We start from the raw sequence: 17628 nt of genomic DNA, 5'->3' as shown, positions 1-17628 counted from the left end.
GGGATAGGAACTGAGCAATATTTACATTGGAGGTAAAGCTACATTTTATTTCCTCTGGAGTCAAATATTACCGAATGTGCAATCCATTCCTGAGAGTGATGCTGCCCCTGTTTCACCCCGATTGTATGTCTGAGATTCCCACAAAATCTTGCAATCCATGCCCATTTATAACAGTCCCAAGCTTTAAGGTTCAGCAACGAAGGATTACTGGGATGCTCCAGTTCTAGGGTGGGTGAATAACAAACTCTTGGTGAGTCATGTGTGCCATTGAAGCTCTGAAAACTAACCATGCTACAAACAGCTTCTTAACTACATGAGTGCACAATGCCTAGTCAAGTAAGACAGTCTCCACCTAAATCAAAGTAGTGGGCTGAGTTTTTCAGACTTACATAAACAGTAGCCATGTGGTTCTATCACTCATGATTGTGATGGGGAAAATAAAGGTATTATGTATACAACAACCCCAATTGATAAATGGAAGATGACTTTCTTATTGTAGTTTTATATTACCATATTGAGAACAGAGAAGTTTCAAATATGTACTTCTGTTGATTCATTCTTTTCCTTTCTGGTTTGTGACAGGTGCATTAAATTAAAGTGAAGATAACCAAGCGACCCCTGAGATTAAATAGTACATTCTAGTGGGAGCTTTGGAAGACCCCTGAAGTCCATGGTTTTAGTTTAAAAACCAAATGCCTGAAGTAAAAGACAAGGGAGGAGAGCTCAAGACTAATGATGCTATCATGTTTACCCCAGTATTGAAGATGAGTACCAAAGTGCTGTCTATGTGCCTTCCTACCTTAAATTCCTTGCTTCCCATCCCTCTATAAAACTACTCTGATCAATCAGCGATTTGTCTTTACCACTCCACCAAATCTGCTTTTATCATGATCATCAATGACCTCTGCTCTATAAGCCATAATCAATTATTCATTTGACACAGTTGATCACACCCTTCTCCTGGGTTCCCTGGACATTGTATTCACATAGCCTTTCTCTTGTCTTTCTGGCATTTTTCCAATCTCTTTGCTTGTTCTTCCTCAATTACCCAGTCTCTAAATACAGGCCTGCTCAATGGTCCAGTGTTTGAACCTCTTTTCTTTTCAATCTACACCCACTCCTTCAGAAATTTAGACTCATACTTCCAACTACGTACCTGAAGTCTCCATAGCAGAAATCTAACTAAATGTCCACTGTTGAACTTCTGATCTGCTATCCAAAATCTTTCCTACCTCAAATAATGGCAACTCTAGTTGCTCAATCAAATATCTGGAATTATCCTTGACTCCTCTCTTTCTCTTATTGATCACATCTAATCACAAATCTTGCTGCCTTTAACTACAAAATGTATACCAACTGTGACTGTTCTTCACTATCTCCACAGCAACCACTGTGACCATTCATCAGTATCTTTCTGTCTTCTTCGAGAGGCTCCTCTAGGATCCTAATCTCCCTGCTTCATCCCTACGGTCTTTTCTAAATATATTGATAGAAGAAAAAAAAATTGCAAAAATATGTTAGATCATGCTATATCTGTGCAAAACTTCTAGTTGTCTTGCAATCTCACTGAATAAAAGCCAAAGTCGCTATTGATATGCCACTTCCCTCCCTCATCTCTTCTTATTCTTGCTCATTCATCAAGTGACCGTGGCCTTCTCACTGTTCCTTGAATATGCCAGGCACACTCATGCCTCAGGACCTTTGCATTTGCTGTTCCTTCAGCCTGGAATACTCTTCTTCCACATATTTGCATAGTTCCGTCTCTCACCTTCTTCAAATCCTTGTTCAAGTGTCTCTTTCTCAATGAGGATTTTCCTGAAATACCTGTTTAGAATGTTAGCTCAAAGCCCAAATCAGCAATCATTATCCCATCCCTTATTGATTTTAACCCATAGCACTGATCTTAATTTAAATGTAGTTAAATTTACTTATTTGTTTTAGTCATCATTTAGCTCCTCCCACAGAATCCATACTTCATGAGGGCATGAATTACTGTCAGCTTTGCTCAAAACGGCTTCTCTGGAAAATGGCTTCTCCTAGAAAATATTCAATGATGTTTGCTGAATGGATAAATAATTGCAAAGCTGAGAGTTTATCATTGTTTTCCTTGTAATTTCTTTCATTATTTACCCCCTGTGCTACTCGAGTGGTCACACATACTGCCCCACTTTCAAGCTTGAGCACTTCCATATATACTGTGCCTTAGAAATTTTTGTCATTTTTTTTTCCACCAAATGTTAGGGTGTTACCCTTTTCTCTGAAGGCTATAGAATCCATCCCTGTCCAGTTGCTATTAACTGATGGTAGTGTATGTAGCCTTTCCTGTGGGGATTGGCATTTTAATAGTAGTTCCTAGATGCTCAGCATCACTAGCCATCAGAGAAATGCAGATCAAAACCACCATGAGGTACCACCTCACACCGGTCAGAAGGGCCATCATAAACAGATCAACAAACAACAGGTGCTGGCAAGGCTGTGGAGAAAAGGGAAACCTAGTCCACTGTTGGTAGGAATGCAGACTGGTGCAGCCACTGTGGAAAGCAGTGTGGAATTTCCTCAAAAAGCTGAAAATGGAACTGCCTTTTGATCCAGTGTGATTCCCCTGCTGAGACTATACCCTAAGAATCCCAAAATGCCAATACAAAAGAACCTATGTACCCCAATGTTCATTGCAGCACAATTTACAATAGCCAAGTGTTGGAAGCATCCTAAATGCCCATCAGTAGATGATTGGATCAAAAAATTATGGTACATATGCACAATGGAATACTATGCAGCAGAAAGAAAAAAAGAACTACTAAACTTTGCGACAGCATGGATGGAACTCGAGAGCATTATGCTAAGCGAAATAAGCCAGGGGGCGAAAGACAAATACCATATGATCTCACGTATAAGCGAAACCTAACCAACAATACAAAGATGCAAGGAAAATAAGACCAGCAACACTGAAAGGAAAAGAAATCAACAGAGACAAGAGGAAAGGGGGGGTGGGGAAAAGGAAGGGAAGGGGAAAGTCAAGGAACATATAGCAAGGACTCATGGACAAAACCAAAGGGGAAGAGCTGAGGGAGGGAAGGAGGGAAGGAGCAAGGGAAAGTGGTGGGGGGTAGGCAGAGACAAATGTATTTGAAAAAATAAATTAAAATTAAAAATAAATAAATAAACAAACAAACAAACAAATAAATAAATAAATAAAAATAGTGGTTCCTAGAGATTCAGTGTCCTGTGATTCAAAGTATGTGTCTACAACTATGACTATAGTTCTTGCATTTAATGCTTCTGGATTCAGTTCTCTGAACAGATTCTTTCTTTCAAGCAGTCCTTGTAACACAAATTTTAATATGCCCTTTCATAGAAAGAGAAGGCTCATTTTTCTATTTTATCTGCAGCAGAGGTGATTTAAATATTAAACAGAAAGATTTTATCACTCACAAGGCTGACAAATCCATAAAATCCCAAAAGGACTTTCTGTCAGGATTAGAGCTGGGGCTCTATTGTACGTGGGCTTTGCTTTAGAGATGTCGCCTAATTCTAAGCTGAGTACGTTTTCAACAGGCAGTAATGGGGCAAGATCTGACCCCCTTTCCTAACATCAAACAAATCTCTTTACTCTCTTTCTTTCAGCTCACAGACTAGTCTGATCTTTTCCATCCCAGTCTCCCTGACCCCCATCCTGTTTGCCCTAGAGGAGAAGTACTTGTGTTTTGCAATGCTCTTAGGCAGAAGCTGTTAACTTCACATTTGCAAATACCATATGGTCTGAGAGCCGATTCACCATTATTCTGAAGACCTCAGGGCCACTTCCAAACAATACTCTTTTATTCTGATATACAAGTAACTGTTTCTTTAAGACAGAGGTATTCATTCTATAGTATATCTATTGACCTTTTAGTTTACACATTAAACATAATCTTGTGTTTCCATCCCTTGAGCCTTCTTGGTCTTATGAAATTTGGGTAGTCACTCATAGAGATGACTCATTCAACTGCAGCCTCAGAGTGCACTTACCTCCTTAATAAGCCTAATGAGTTCCATGCTTCTTCAAAGACCTACCTTACCAAAGCATTTTGAGATGTTTCTCCTGAGACAGCTCTGTTAGCTCTAATCCTTTATACTCTAATACTCTCCTTCCTGACAACCTACAACCTTCACTCCTGAATCCATCCAACAAACATTTATTAAGCATAGACTATGTAACCCTTTGAGATACAACAATGAACCGAAGCCATCTGCTCCCTGTTTTCGGGAGCACATTTTCTAGTGGATAAAGACAAAGATACCTACATTAATAGATAAATATTTTGGTAAAACTGTATCATTATGAACTAAGATATAAGTAAGAAGAGGGTAAAGTATAGGGTACTATAAGACCTTGCAACAAGGGACCCAAATATAGTCTGGAGGGCAAGGGAAGTCTTCTCAGATGTAGGAGTTCACCAGTCAGAAGTTATCTGAGGGAGGGGCATCTTCTCTCAAAGAACAATATTGATGAAGCCCCAAACACCTGGACCATGGCTGTCACCAAGCACAGGAAGAGACCTGGAAACTGTGCACAGCACATGGGCTTCATCTGTCCCTGCTTGTGCCTTAGGTGAGTTTCCAGAGCTTATTTCTTTCCTCAAGGATGGCAAACTTCACAAGCATTATTTGTAATGCAGTTCTCCTGGCCATGAATTCTATCAGTTTTTATTGTTGTCTTTATTTTCTAGAATTTTTTTGCAAGATATAGGATTCCAGATCAACAGATTTCTGTGTTTTTGTTGCTCATTCAACACTTTAAAAATAGCATTTCTTTGTCTCCTGGCTTTCATTGTTTCTGTTGAGAAGACAACAGCATTTCTTGTCATTGTCCCTTGTATAAAATTGACTCCCCTCAGTGTGACCATAATGTGCCTTGCTATAATTTTCTCATTTATTTGACTTGGGTTTTATTGAGCTTCTTGAACCTGATAGTTTACATTTTTTTAAGGACATTTGGAAAAATTTTCACCATTATTTCTACAAATATTTTTTTCTGTCTTCCTCTCTCTTCCTTTTCTTTCTGGTGCTCTAATTACATGTATGTTAGATTGTGTGATATTGTCTCATGGGTTGGTGAGTTCAGTTTTTTCAACAATTTTTGTTTCTCTTGGTGCTTCATTTTCAATAGATTCTATTTCTCTCAAGTTTACTGAATTTTTAAGCCAAGGAAGTTTTCAATATGCAAAAGCTATACAATATAAATATAGCAAAGCATTGCTGTCCCTTTTGGACCTTAAAATCTAGCCACTCATTCACCACATTCTATCACTTTTTACTCCAACTACATGTTTTTAGTACAAATCTTTCCCTGATACTTACACTCATATATACTGGGTATAGGTCTTACACTGTACCTTGGAGAATGTTATAGAATTATAGTTATTTTTTATTGTTTGTTTTTTAACTTTTTTCTTAGTATTTTTATAATCTAAAATTTATAAAATACAGAATTGGAGTAAGAAAAATTACAATATGACTATCCAGAGACTAACCACTTAGAACACTTTAAAAACATACATAACATAAAATTTACCATTTCAACATGCTTAAGTGTAAAGTTCTGTGGCATTAAGTACACTCACATTATGCGGCCATCACCACCATCCATCATAGAACTTTTTCATCATCTTCAACTAAAACTCTGCACCCATTAAATATAAGCTCCCATTTCTTCTTTCCCTGACCCATGATAAACACTTTTCTGTTTCTATGAACCTGACTATTTTAGGTACCTCATATTAATGGATTCATACCATTTGTTCCTTCATAACTCGCTTATTTCACTGAGCATAATGTCTTCAAGTTTCATCAGCATGCATTGGAATTTCCTTCATTGATAAGACTGACTAATATTGATTATATGCATATACCACATTTGGTGTATTAACTTATCTATCAATCAACACTTGGGTTGCTTCTACCCTTTAGCTATTATGAATAATGTTGCTATGAACATGGGTTTACTGATATCCATTCCAGTCACCACTTTTATTTCTTTTGAATATATACTTCATGCGAAATTCCTAGATCACATGGTAATTGTGATAATTTTATGTTTCAATTTTGGAGACAATTTATTCTTCTGTGTCCAATCAGCTATGCAATCTGCCTAGTGGTTTTTCATGCTTCTTTTTTTCTAAAATTGTCATGTTTCTTTTTCCCCATAATTTCCATTTTGCTGTTAAGACTCAAATCTTTTCCTTCATTGTTTTTATGTTTACTTTTAAATTATTTAACATATTTATAATTCTTCATTTTTAAAGTTTTTGTTTTCTAATTCCACTACATCATTTCTGAATCCGTTTATATTTACTGATTGTTCTCTCAGGGCCACGCTTACCTTCTTCTTTGCTCATTTAATTATTTCTATTATGATATCCATTGCTCTGCTTTCCTTTTTGTTTACTCTTCCTGGGACTTATAGAGCTTCTTGGATCTCTTAGTTCATACTTTTCAACAAATTTGGAAAAAGTTTTACCATTGACATATACTGGATTTATAGATATCAAATTTTTGAATGTTTGGCTTTTGGTCCCTCCTTATTGAGTTTTGTTTTGATGAGGAGCTAATTTACCTTTATATCAGTTTGACCATTTTAGGATTTGCTTTGAGGTTTTGTTAGGGTGTCTCTAGCTACGCCCTTCTCCTAACGTATGGACTTAAGTCTATTGAATGCTTATGCCATTCAACAAGATCTCTTTGTTCTAGTTGGCAGGAAGTTAAAGGTTGCACAGCCCTCTCCATGCTCTGATCATTACTCAGCTCAAGGCTCCACAGGTAAGTTTTATTACTCATTGGTTTGTCTTTGCCCACACTTGTGGAGTATCATCTCATCCATGGGCAGCTTAGTGTTTGCCAAATACCCAACAGGGTCCCTGTGCAGATTTTAAGAGCTTTTTCCCCACACAGCTCTTTCTCTCTAGTGCTCTGCTACAGAGATTCTGGTTGCATCAGTAGCCCTAAGTTTCAACTGTCTCTCTCTCCCTTCAACTCTGTAAGATGTTGTTGTCTGATTGGCTTCCCCCTCAAGCACTGCTGTGCAGCAATTGCTTCTAGGCAGAAAGTCCCAGGAACCATGATGCTCACCTCATTTGTTGACTTCTCAGGGGTCACAGAACAGCACCACAGGATCCAACATCCAAAAACAGTAATTTCATATATTTTCTCTGGTTTTATGGTTGTTTGTAATGGGAGGATTAATGCACCATAGTTATTCCATCATGGCCAGAAGCTAGAATCTCTCTTTTGTTATTTCACTCTCAGTTTCTGTTGTCAGATTTATAATTCTACCCTCTTCTTAAATGTTTTCAGGGTGTTATTTTTGGCCCTCTCTTCATTTGATTCACTCTCTGGGATGAGCTCATTGGCTCCATGGCTTCAATTATTATTAATATGTTAAAGACCCCTTAAATCTGTGTTTTCTGCCAAACCTCTCATTCTTATTGTTTCAAATATGATATTCAATTGCCTATTTGGTCTTACTACTTACACATGCTAAAACATCTCCAAGTCAATGTCCAAAACTGAACTGAATGTCCAAAACTCTCTCCATAAATGGCCTTTCTTCTTCTCTGTTGTAGTAAATAAACACACCATCCACCAAGCACACAAACCAGAAATCTGGGGTTTACCCCAGCCTCCTATTTCTTTCTTATCCCTTACATCCAATCATGTCTCATAGATTCCATTTCTTACATATTTGTCAAAACCACTGCCTCTCTCTATCCTTACTGCACTATCTTAACCCAGCCTCCTAATTTCCCAAAAGCTAACTTTTATAGAGCATTCACTAGATGGCAGTTACAATTCTAATCACTTGTGCATATGTTAACTCTATGAATTCTTATTTAAAAAACTATGTAGGATGGGTACTATGATTATTGCAGAAGAAAAAAAATTGGGGCACAGAGAGAACTCCTCCAAAAGTTGCATAGTTATTACTTAAAAGAGCTAGAATCCAAATATAGGCAGTCTGCCCCAGAGCCTTTGGTCTTTAACCAATGGTCTGTACTGCTTCTCAAAATTATTTTTTACCTCCATATCAAAAATATTTAAGTAACCTTCACTGACTTTTATTAAATGTGAATTTGCTCATTTCTCTCCTCTAACTAAAAACTTGTAGGATGTTCTCATCTGTGCCCCAATGAGGAGTAAAGAGAACATGTTCCCTTTTTATCCATTTTTTTCCTTCCCTATAGTTAATCTATTTTTATTAGAAAGTCACAGATTAGGTGTCCTCTTTGTGGACATGTTTCATCACATCTTTTCCCTTACCCATGTCTGGGTTTGAAGCTCACACTTCATGTTCCCTTAACATTGTACATTTATTGCTATCTTCCTCTCTGACTCACTGTTTATACATCCAGTAGACTCTGAGATCTCTAAAAGTAGGGACAACATCTTTTTTCCCTGTAGTTTGCTCCCAGTGCTAACAGAGTATCTGCCACATTCTAAGTGTCCATTGAATACTTAAATAGATGACTAAATGGATAAAAATGCCTAAAAGCAGCTGCCTTCATCCTAACTCAAACTTCTATAAAGAATTTACGTTGCCACTAAGTGAAGTCCTAGAAACAGTGAATGGGGATGCCTTTTAATGAAAGTGATGAATCATCCTCAGTTGAATTACTTCTAGATTTTGAAATGTTAACCTCTTGACCTTTGGTGCATTTGAGTGACAGATATAATAATTTTGCACAGAAAGGCATTCACAATGACAGAAAACTTAAGAGAACAATTACATTGGTTAGCAGCAAGTCATCTTTAAAAGTTGCAGAAGAGAAGATGACAGAGGTCGTTCAAAAGCCAGAGCCTCCACGGCAATTTCTCTTTGTATACAGAGTTTGGGGATACAACCACTAAAGTATTTCTAGTAGCATGTACATTATCTTCAATCTGTCTAAAATTATTTTTAAAAATCCTGGTGGACAATTCTGTCATGGTACAAAATCCAGCCTTAGATAAATTTGAACAAGTATGGTTTAGTTACACAGTTTCTATCTTCTATGTGACATTCTACCCATGCGTTTTCATGCCACCCAACCCCTTGAACCCTATGTGTGTAGTTTCTCCCAGTTCTCTGTCCATATTCATGCATTTTGGAAAGCTCAGAAAATCATCTGGCTAAATAACTAGTAAATGTAAAGTTTAAATTTTTTTTTCTAATTTGCCTAGAAGATAAAATAGGATTCAGTTTTAAAATCTATTTAGGCATAATGTTTCTACAGGGGAATTCAACAGTGGATAAAAAAAAATACTTCTGGCCTGCATACCTACATTCCTTTCCCACACTTCTTTTGTTTTTCATTAAAGAAGATGAAAGAATAAATATATCTGTTAGGAAATTGTGCTGATGAATTATTTTTTTCACAGAGGTATCCATTTCCAACAATTTCCTAATGTTTATCATAAGTTGTTATTAATGCTAATCTTGCCATCGCCAGGCTGTGACACCAACTGTTGAGGTGGGGGAGATAAATGGATTTTGTTTCTGAAATCCTGAAGGTCAATGTAACGGATTGATAAAGCTAATTTCCCCTGAAAATCTTGGTGATACCTATTCTATCTCCATTAACTAGATGCAAAGACGTTGTTGCTAACATCTTGTCTGTTGCCTTTTCCTACACATAGGCTTTTGCTCTTTACAATTGTTAGTGGACATGGTGAAATATAAAATCAAATAGGACTAAGGAAGCACTCACAGGAGAGGCTTTAAACCGATATATTTATAAGAGAAAATCGGGCCAGCAGCGGACCAAGCCAAATGGCTCTAAATTCAATCAGCATCCTATACAGCATGTCTTTTTTCCATACCTTCTAGGGAAAGTCAAGTGGCAGATGCTAAAACATATACCCATGACTTTGCCTTGAGCTTGACTGAATCCATTCTCCTTGAGAAGTCTTCTCTCCCTCTCTCTCTATCTCTCTCTCTCCCCCCCTCCCTTCATCTCCCTGTCTCTCTCTCCCTCTCCTCTTTCTCTCCTTCTCTCTCTCTCTCTCTCTCTCTCTCTCTCTCTCTTTGCATTGTCTCCTCTTTCCCTCCACAACATACAAGATTTCAGGTTAGATCTAGTTGGCATGAGCTAGTCATTTGCACTTTTCCCCCTTTTCTAAGTATGTGTATGATAATGAGATAATTACAGATATGAAATTTTAAATAATTCTAAACCTTGACCCCAGAAATAGAACAAAGAGTGACTGTAGTATATATTATGGTTCCACAAACACCGTTTTTTAAAAATTCATTTTAAATGCTTTATCTCTCCTTTCCATTGAAAGAGTTTTATGGCCTTGGGGTTTATAGGGAACCTAATGAATAAACACAAGTGTATAAGAATGTGCTCCTGTTTTTGACACTAGACAAGTAGTTATTTCACAAGGTGAGTAGGTACATCTTTTGTGATTTTTTTTAGTGTAATGATCATCTCAGAGAATATACTTACTAGCTTTAATAAAGAGACAGTGGTTATATCAAAGGTTTTTCACCCTTTATTTATCCCATTAAAGGAACTCTCCCTAGCAATGGTGGAAGCTGGGTTTGTAGTTAGAAAATCGTTCAGGATTTTCTCTCTTCTGATCCAAAGGAAAAGAATTGGCTCTTGTCTGATATCTTTTTCCCCCAGTGCATTCATATTTTATTGTCATAACCACCGTGAGCCATTCAGAGCTACTTTTGTTGAGCATTTCTAAAACCAAACAACTCAAATTCCATAATTTACATAAAAGGTAGGACAAAAGTAGGTTTACCATCCATTGTTTGTATGAAGAATAATACAACAATTAATATATAATAATACAAGGATAAACTGTGTGTGTATGTGCCAAACACAGGAGATTTTGCTCAGGATCAGAAGTGCCCCTGTGAGTATGTGTATACTGGGTTGAAATTCAGGAGATTGTTTTTGGTATGACTCTAAGAAAATCACTTAAATTCCATTTGGTGCAATCTCTTCTATAAAGTTGAGGGGTTTGGACTCCTACTTCTCCTCTAGTTCCCATGCTCTTTTATACACAACACAGCATAGTTTGTAAATGTTGCCATATGATATGCTTAAGGCACAGGTACCCTGGGTTATGTCTAGAGCATGTAATACAGACATATAATATGTCTTAAGTCATACTCAATATGTTGTACTAAATCCTTAGCACAAAGTTTATCTAGACTCACCTTACTTTTTCTATTTGAACCCATAATTATAGGATCTGAAGGCTGTGGAGCGAACTTACTCCCAGCCCTCATTTTGGTCACAAGGTGTAATCTAATCCTCCAAACTGCGGAGCACTAAAAATCACAGTTAGGCTGAAAAATGCCAAAACAAACATGTTTTTAACAGATTCAGGGAAAGCAGAAATAATGTGGTGTTTTCCCTGGGAAATCGTCTGCACTGTCGAAAGCCGGTTACAGCAGGTTTCTTCTGGCCTGGCCAATTGACCAGCCAATGGAAACACTTTGCTCAAAAGAGAAGTCGGAGGGGACCCGCAGGGAGGCTGGGAGGTAGGCAGGGCTTTGCATGGTGCCCTGGCTGCGCTCTAGGCTGAAGCCATGCTGAGAAGTCAAACCTTCCCCCTTCCAAACAGTCTCTTAAATGATGTTTCTTAGTGCGCTCAGCCAGTGGACAGTCTGTTGTTTTAACAACTGCACCTCTCCTCCCCAGGGTCAAGTGCCTGGCTGGAAGAGTAGAATAGCTACATAATTTATCTTATTGCCTGACTCATTCCTGAGCTAGAAGCCATTTGGTGCCTAAACATCCATGGGTATTTATATATGAGGGTATTATTCACAAAACAGACAAACCTCGGCCAGAAGACCATTTTCCACGTGCATGTGAGGGCATATAGAACACAAAAATTCCTTCTAGGTGTGATCAGTGCCAACTTTTTAAAACTATATATTTGTAAAAGTGTTTAGTAAGAAAATATACTGAAAAAGAAACATCAGGATAAAAATATAATTATATAAGCAAGTGAACAGTGAACCTGCACTCTGCCTGTGTTCTGTTTATTCTGTGAGTAATCCAGAGTACACTTGTGAAAAATGCACTTTCGTCTTCCTTCTGTCTGCTGCCCTCATCGTGGCAGGCCACTTCCTCCTCTTCTCCTTCCCACACCCATCCTCTCCTATCCCAATGGACAGCTGGTTCATGCTTAGTGAATGCAAATACATTTTAGCATTAACATATCTTGGAAGGCAAATCCAGTGTTCAAAAATACATACTTTGTAAGCATGAATGATGTTTGAATTGTCTTCTCTTTGGCATTTTCTCCTTCAGTGCCCCTCTGCACTTACATGGGGAAATGACAATTGATACATACAAGTGTGTGTATGTCTGTGTGTGTGTGTGAAGATGGCTTGCGCTGTTCAAAAGCACAGTACTGGAAAAGTCCATGTGTAATACTAAACATTTAAAGCCATATACTAACATGGACATGGGAATCACTCCCCCAATGAGATTTACTCTCTTTCCCCACCTGTCCCACCTAAGAGGTATTCTAAAGATATTGTTGAATAAATGATTGAATGAGTGAATGACTACTCCATGTCATTACAAGTGTACTCTGGATTACTCACAGAATAAATAGAACACATGCAGAACCGTGAGTGAAAGCACAAATGAATGAATTCTTAGCAGCTGATGATAGATTGTGTTTGTGGTCACCATACAGAGTATGTTTATTGATGAATTGTTTTGCTATGAAAGATATCTGGAAGAGAGATCTTTGAGATGCAATTTGTAGGTGATTTGATTTGTTCTTACTGTTTGGAATATGGAAGCTAGGCAAAGTGAGGCACTCTATTAAGCTTCCTGTTAACAGAAGGGGGAAGATGATGAATTGAGGTCATGTGAGGCTTTCTTTAAACACATCAGGAATCTGATTGAAGTGAGAATTTGAAGAACCCACACTTACACTAAGTGTGATACACTCACTTCAAAGTAGTTATGAGTCACTGGAAATCTAATTCAACACCCTGTGCATTGAACCTTAGGTTAAGGGACAAAGGCATGTATACAGACCAGTCCCACCTTAGGTTTGTGCTCCATCTGATTCTTTGATATCACTATCAACACATCATTCAGCCCTGAGTTGGGCAACTGAACCACATGAAAGCCTAAGGTTCTAATCTTATGATTCTAGACCGCTAATGGTAAAATCCTTAGAAAACACACATTGACGCTGATTGAGTGACTGAGACATGATTTTGAGCTTAGCAGCCTGTGGTTCTGCTTTTTCTTTTCCAACTTTGCTGTCTACCTTTCTGCAATATCAGCAGTATAAATCGACACACATTGTACTTGCCAAATGGGAAGTTATCAAGACAGAAGCTGGTGTTCCCACTGGCTGCAGAAACCCCACTCAGGCCCAGCTCCCCTAAACTGGCCCTGCAGGCTTTCTCTTGGCAGGAAAACAGAATCTTCAGGCACCCTATCCATCCCTGCTCTCTCCGAACCCCACTCCCAGGAAGGAAACAACTAAACTCTTTGCAAAAGCTTAAGATGATCATTTCACTATGTAAAATATGTCTTTCAGCCACCATCATTGTTGTAATAGAAGTATATAATAAGAATAAGCATTTCCTCTTTGTTTCATCAGTTCAGCTTCTGATGCTCTGACAAGTAAAGGGAGGGTTTTGCAGAAAAGAAAACAATGCTTTTAGTAGAGATTATTAGGGGGCAGGTTTGATTTTATTTTAATTCTGTTTACTTTGCTTCATCTCTTTCCAAACCTGGTAAAGAAATAAGTAATTGTTGTCTTAAAAATCAAATGTCATGATGTTTGAATTCCATTGGCTTCTGATAAATAACTTGTTGCTGAGGACTGAGGCTGCTGGAAGGTTCTCAGAATCAGTTCCCTGGGAGCCAAGAATGGGTTGAGTAGGACCTCAGCCTTGATGTGGGTTGGATCATGTTTTGAGTCTGAGGCTAAATTGCCTTCTTAGCTCCTTCAAAAAAAAATAATAATAATACTAATTTAAGGGGATTGATGTTGTGTCATCACAATTGAAGTGCTTAAAATAAATGGCGAATGACCTGGAAGTCGGGCCGAGGGTTGCTGGGCTGGCATTGTATAAAAGAGGGAGCTGGACGTCGTTTGCATATTTGTATAAAAATGAGATCAAGGATTCTCCAAAATTGAACCAAAGCAAACTGCCTACAGCCCTGTTTTGATAACTAAATAATAGATGATTTCTGTTATTACTTTTGTCACGTACTTAATATTCCTAATAAGGAGAGTGTTTTGGAAGCTTCTTTTGGATCAGGGCAATGGAGAGAGCTCTACGTCTTGCTACTAAGGATCAACCTCTAAAACTTTAGAGAGAGAAAGGATGGCAAATTCATGCATGGTGTGCACAACAGCATGAAAGACAGACTACAAACTTTGTTCAAGGTAAGTGACCCTATTTTTCTACATTGACTGATGTATTGATGATTATACAGTGGGTCACGTCAAACAGTGTCATAATCAAGTGCTTATCTTTGTGGATAATTACGACACCACCGACCTCAATAGCAGAAAGGCCACACAATTAACTTTAGGAGGTAAATTCTTACCATCCAACCTGGCCCCAACTCTCTCCAATGGCGGGCTTTTGGGGGTAAATGTAATGTAGTGAATTAAACTTTATGCAGTTTGGAATTTTATCAGAAAATAAACAGGGACTGAATGAAAACATATTAATGGGTCAAAAAACAGTTTCTTCATATTTGAAAAAAAATAAGCCATACTTTATATACCTGTCTTAAGAGTATATAAAGAAGACTTTCATGTGAGGGGATGAATAATATAATCATATTATTAAAGATTTTACATATTTATTCCCCAGCTTTAAAATGTGTGCATAAAATCATTCATTATGGTGAACGTGTTAAATAATTACAGTTGCTTCATCAGAGAGTCAAAAGAACAGATTGTTCCCTCCCCTTCCTGGCAAGGTATGTGATTTTATTCTTAGGGATTCTAAGAAATTAGGAAAAAATGCCAAATTCAATTAACAATGGTGATGTACTCATACAGAACAATTGCATTTGAATCAGTTGTCATTGGCTGCTACTGGTTTAAAAAGGTCTTCCCTCAAAACTGCTAGCAAGAGAGCATCCCATGAAATCTAATTTAGATGTAGGGAAAAGCAGGAAACCAGTAGATTTAAGAAATTTGGGGGTCTTTACAATTTTTCCAAGGCTGAATATATATAAGCTTAAATATATATAAGATTCTATTGTCATTATAGTTGATGTCAACAGAAATTCAAAACCCAATAATTTCCTCCATGAGAATCCTCTATGGTTAACTTAATAAGACCCAAGTGATATTGTATATCATATTTACAAATATACCTTGACTTTCGCTTGATTTTATAAGTTGTATTAAATACCTGAATTGCTGCAAAGTTGCTCAGACACAGGAGCATGGAAACTGCCAGAAGATAGGGAGAAAGAGATGAAATCTATGGTACCACGCAGTGAGACTATACACAGAGGGTGTGGGAGACCAATGATAGTTTAGAGGAGTATTCATAGATTTCTGCCCCCTCCACAGAAGAGAATAAATGGTGACATTGTGTTATGCAAACAATGGTGGCCTCAACAAACAAGTCTAGACAATCAAAGAAAGGGTCCTTGAATTTGGGGTCTTATTGAATAACTCTAATTTGGTATGTCTATAGTTGGTAAGAGTATCTATGGATGGTAAGAATTCAAACAAAATATATATATTCCCAATGGTATTTTATTCATCTCATCTCTGAAAAATAGACATTTTTGTTGGTATAGGCTTTATTAATTTAATGCCAAAGTTCATGAGAGCTGGTTTTCATTGCATGTGGCTAAGAATGCCTTAAGGTATTTGGGAGATGTTTGCCCTGATTTCAAACATTGTACCTAAATATTTCAAAGTGCTCTTTATATTTGAGGGCAGATATCAACAAACCTTTCTCCTATAAGGGTCTTTGCATGTGGGATGATAATTATTCTTGATGTCACCTCCTAAAATGAATCAAGGGAGTCAAGGGACATGTTATAACAATACTGATAAATGATTTCTCCTCCGAGCATTACATCATATTTGCTCTGGCAGAGAAAGAGTTCACTGGCTGGCCCACTTCTCTGGGAGTGTTTTCAGTTTGCAAGTGAGAAGAGTGGCCTGTGAACTTGCCTGAACATCTATTAATATTTTCCAAAACACAGGACCTCCACTCTTGCTTTTTGTCCTGTTGTCAATGCACAGGACACTGGACTGATACCTTTTAGGATGCATGTGACTCACCCATCTGTTAAGCAGCCCCTTGAAAGAGTGAGCATTACTTCTAAAGCATGAAGGACAGAGTCAGTACTAGCATTGGACATGTTCTCATCATTGGGTTGTTTATAAAATCACAATCCATGCCTATCCTGCCTCCTGTAACTCTGAGGTTCAGTGGCAGAAGTGTTGCAAGGAAGCATATGCCTTGCCAGCAATTAAGATCATACTATTAACACCTCAGATTCATTTTTGCCTTGTAGAACAAAATGTGAATTTTGTGCTTGTTGATTTGTCAGAAATGGGATTATTCTCTTGTCCTTTGCCAAAGTGGAAAGTAGTTCTTGATGCCTCTGTTTTCCCCAAAAAGAGAGTTGAGTTTTGATAAATAGAGGCTTTGTCAAAATTTAGTCCCATGTGTGAGATAAATTGGAAAACTCTTTTCTTGAAAGTTGTAGTAAGGAGAAACATTGAAATACTTACATTCTTTTTTTAAAAAATAAGCAGAGTATAGATTAATGTGCTCTGCTCTTTTTGTCTGTGCCAAGTAGACTAACTCTTAGCTCTGTATGGAAAGTATTTGCTTGCCTTGTATGTCCGAAACTTTATAAATGCTTGCTAAGTATTTGTTGAATAAATCATTTAATTGTAAGCTAAATCCACAGATACTGATTATCTATACCAGGTGTTGGCAAACCTTTTCCTTAAAGGGCCAGATAGTAAGTATTTCAGGTATCGTGGGCAACAAATAGTCATTGTCAAAGAAGGTGAGGGGATTAGCCAAAGAACATATATGCATAACCCATAAACACAGACCAAAGTGCATTGATGGCCAGAGGGAAGCGGGGGCCGGGGCTGGGTGGAGGCGGGCAAAAGGGGACATTGCTAACAGTATCAACAATAAAAATAAAGTTAAAAAATAAATAAATAAAAATTGCAACTCAAAAGAAGCCATGAAAAATGTGTAAACAAATTACTATGGCTGTGTTTTAACCAAATATTATTTTTAAAAAACCAGGCTATTTGACCTGCAGACCATAGTTTACAGACCCCTGACATATACAAGAAGTTAGAAAAATGAATACTTCTGGGTTCTTTGAAAATCTTATTCTCCTAACTTTGATCAAGAGTGTTTTAGAATAGTACCAGAGGCATAGCTCATCCTCAACATTGGCCACCTGAGGAAATTCCTTTTAAGGAAAAAAACATGCTTTCCAGTGGATTATATATCTAAAATTCATAGTCCATAAGGATAACTGTTGCCCAGGAAACACTTTTTTCTATTAAATGTAAATTATAGTAACTGTTTGCCAAATTCTATATTCTATGATAAGAACTTCCCAAGCTTTGTTGCATTGAAACCAAACACTATCA

Source organism: Pteronotus mesoamericanus, unplaced genomic scaffold, assembly GCF_021234165.1.
Source record: "Pteronotus mesoamericanus isolate MK-2021 breed Mesoamerican mustached bat unplaced genomic scaffold, CSHL_Meso_final contig_246, whole genome shotgun sequence".
Lineage (NCBI taxonomy): Eukaryota > Metazoa > Chordata > Mammalia > Chiroptera > Mormoopidae > Pteronotus > Pteronotus mesoamericanus.
Note: the sequence above shows the minus strand (reverse complement) of the source record.